The sequence below is a fragment of the Aplysia californica genome, unplaced genomic scaffold (assembly GCF_000002075.1).
Source record: "Aplysia californica isolate F4 #8 unplaced genomic scaffold, AplCal3.0 scaffold00001, whole genome shotgun sequence".
NCBI lineage: Eukaryota > Metazoa > Mollusca > Gastropoda > Aplysiida > Aplysiidae > Aplysia > Aplysia californica.
Window position 1 is genome coordinate 5019338 of NW_004797271.1, and position 3501 is coordinate 5022838.

General features: G+C 37.2%; 1 protein-coding gene across 1 annotated transcript in view; it reads right to left on the reverse strand.

Moving 5' to 3' along the window:
• The window catches only part of LOC101851991 (xaa-Pro aminopeptidase 1), a 33053-nt gene that overhangs the window by 28891 nt on the left and 661 nt on the right, over positions 1-3501 (reverse strand). The window lies entirely within an intron of this gene.

Sequence of the window (3501 nt, forward strand, 5' to 3'; positions counted from 1 at the left end):
GAGAGAGAAAGAGAGAGAGAGAGAGAGAGAGAAAGAGAGAGAAAGAAAGAGGGAAAAAGAGGGGGGGAGAGAGGAGAGGGGGAGTGAGAGAGAGAGAGAGAAGGGAGAGAGAGACAGATAAGGAGTGGGACAATGAGTGAGTGGGGGGAGGGGAGAGGGAAATAGGGAAAGAGAGGGAGAGAGAGAGAGGAGGGAGGGAGAAAGAGAAAGAGGGAGAGAGAGAAAGAGGGAGAGAGAGACAGATAGACAGACAGAGAGAGAGAGAGGGGGGGACGGAGAGAGAGACGGGGAGCAAGACAAGTGAATGTCTTGGACAGCGTTAAACAGATAAAATGCGATGGGAAAGTAGTGTGAGGTGGTTGTTTAAACAGGTGATTGTCTTGGAAAGGTGGCTGTAAGGAGCAGGCTTTACTGTAGTATACTTTCATCGTTAGGAACAAAACTACATGAACATTTTTCATTTCATCCGTACAGTAAAGGTATGCTTCCACCATTTGACAAATCTTTGAAAAACTTTTTTAAAATGCCGTAACTTGTTTTTCAATCAACCACCATATGTGTACCTTAGGTGAACTTGCACAATAAACAAATAATTAAAACTTATATAACCACATATTTTTTAATCTATGCTTTAAAAAATATATATCTTCCTCAAAAACAAACACAGAGATTATTAAGTTTCAAACTTTGAATAATGTGAGGTGCTTGAAATTCAAAATCAGGGTAAAAATCAAGATTTTGCATCATAAGTTTTTTGCACAAATTACAAGAATAATGAAGGGAAGGATGAAGCAGATTGAATAAGAAATAATTAAGAAATAGGCACTCTAATGCTGAAACTATGCACACGATTAATTAACCCAAAAGAAAGATGGAGGACTTTCAAGACTTCCCCATATGGAAACCAAACTCACATCTTTTGCGTCCAACAGTGAACAGCCTGTTCTAGTACACCAAGGACAATGCAAAAGAGGTTTATCTTTAAAATCATTGAGCGTGAATAAAACATTGTCTACACAGTTGCAAGAATTGAAAGTTTGACCCCGATAGATGCCCTTGATCTTTTTACTGTTAATCTGCTCGCAAGTAAAACTAAAGAATGAATAGCACTACATAATAATTACTGCATATATCTCCAAGAACAGAAAAATGGAGGTGGAAGGGTTTTTTGGGGGGTTTTCATTATGCTGCAAGCTAAGCTTTCCACAAAACCCAAACCTGTTTTATTTCTTTTGCAACGCAAAAATAGGCCAACTGATATGATAGAAATGCACACACGTAACAGTTAGGAGAAACATCCTAAAAGCATAAAAACTCGCAGTTTGCTGCTTCTTAAAAGTCAAGAAGGTTTTTTAATTGCCGGAAAAGTCAAGGAGATTTTGAAATTATGCTAGGTGTTATACGGTTATAGCACATAAGTAACCTACTGCTAATACAGAAACTATGCTATAAATTACTCAGATTAAAAAACCAACATGTTTAATTTTGAATTTTAGAACTTCTCAAGACTAAACAAAAAAACATTTATTTTTTTTTTTAACAGGCCAACTAATCACACAGAGATCTCTGCCATATTTTTAGGGTAGGACGTAAACAAGAAGAGCAGCCAACTGGTAGTTCCAAACTTTTCTTGAGTTTCATACTAACTGAATGGAATAAACAGTATAAAATATAGTCTAGGCCTATTACACAATTTTCATTATATCTCTAAAAATTTTAATGTAAACGGTTTGATTGTAAGTCAAGACACAATTGCTGTCAGTCAGTCACAATATGACAATGTTACAGGACTTCTAAACAGAATCAAAATTAGAAAACTGCAGCCACATAAAAACACTTCATTATCATACTTCTAAAAGAGATAGTAGACTAGAAGGCAAGCTAGAAGGAACAAGAGCAGTTGGAAGGTTGAGACTGCGATAGACTGACAGCCCATAAAGTCATGGGCAGCGGGATTGTAGGATGAACGGTGTACCATGGGCTAGAGCAGCAGTGGCGAAGCGTCTATAAAATGAAATAATCATTGCTTCCCTTCCCTTCCTAATTTTGAAACATTGCCACAGTCAAATTCACCCATAGACGTAAACCTCATAAATTAAATGTCAAAAAGACGATCAAAATCACCAATGAACAGTATGCCTAACATTCAAAACGGTTTCATTGTCACAGAAATAGCCTGTTCACCCCTATCGTGTCACTCCATAAGCAGTCGCAAGCTTTGATTATGTAAGCTTACAGTGAGGCTGGAAGAGTCTACCAAAATTGTTGAAGGGAACATGTGTGCAACAGTCAAAACTGTTCCATAGTCACATACCCTGTTCATCCCTTTCGGGCCACAGCTATATTCAGTCTCAAGCACTGATTATGTAAGCGAAATATAACACTGGTCGAGTCTACCTCACAGATGTGAGGGTAAGTAACTCCTAATAATATATATATATTGACTGCTGCGAGTGCTTGTTTTTTCGCTCGACTTTTTACCGTCCTATAATCAGATCGTGACCTCGATTATGACACCGGCTCCTGGCCGCGATCGAAACGCTAGACAAAAACTGCCAAATGTGAAATAAAAAATTAATAATTGTCATGTTCTACCAAAGAGTTTTAGGCTCACTGGTATTGGTATTACATCTGTAGTACTGACTGACATCTCTGCTTCTTTGCTTTGTGTTAGAGTATTCACATCTATGATCTAAAGACAAATTTAATGTTTGTTGAAATAAATATTTAAAGAGATACTTTCCCGATTATTTTAGCAGTTGAACATGCATACAACATGAATTCAGGATTTGTATTCATTCACAACTCAGTGATGCCGCCTCGAGTAGGATTCGTGTGTGATAGATCTATCTCCAGGCCCTATCTGGTCCCATCTCACTTAGATTACCCTGTCAAACAAGTCAGCCTTCGCCCCTGTAGAGCAGCTGTTGAGAAACAATTATTTAATAGCCTATAATGAAAATCGACTGATCATTGCATGTTAATTTCAGAAGCCTCCGAGGCAGAGATGACATCTCGACCAACCAATAGTCAAAAGGTAAAGGATAGAATGCCCCATATAGATAAAACTCACTTCATTTATCTTTTTATTTCAGTATTAGTTTATTTGCATGAGTAGAGCATGGTTAAATTATTAATTATTAGTAGTATTAAGTTATAATTAAGTGTATGGTGAAGTAAGTGTAAGTAGGCCTACCAGTAGCCAGTAGCATTTATTTTGGATGTAGGCTATGCTGTGGCTATTATATAAACGAGGGCATGCGGTAGAATGCCAAATTTTCTACTTCTACCATTATAATATAATCACCGAGACCTTGGTTGATAATAATGACAGAGAAACCAGTCCAAGTTAATAATAAATTAGTTTTAAAACAAGAAAGTTGGAAAGTCAAAAGTGTCCTAGAAATTTGAACAAGATGAAAAGTAGCCTACCGCAACAAATTAAACTGATAAAGACCTCTCTATAAGGGCTTCTGCCAAATCTAAAAGCCATTCAAAATC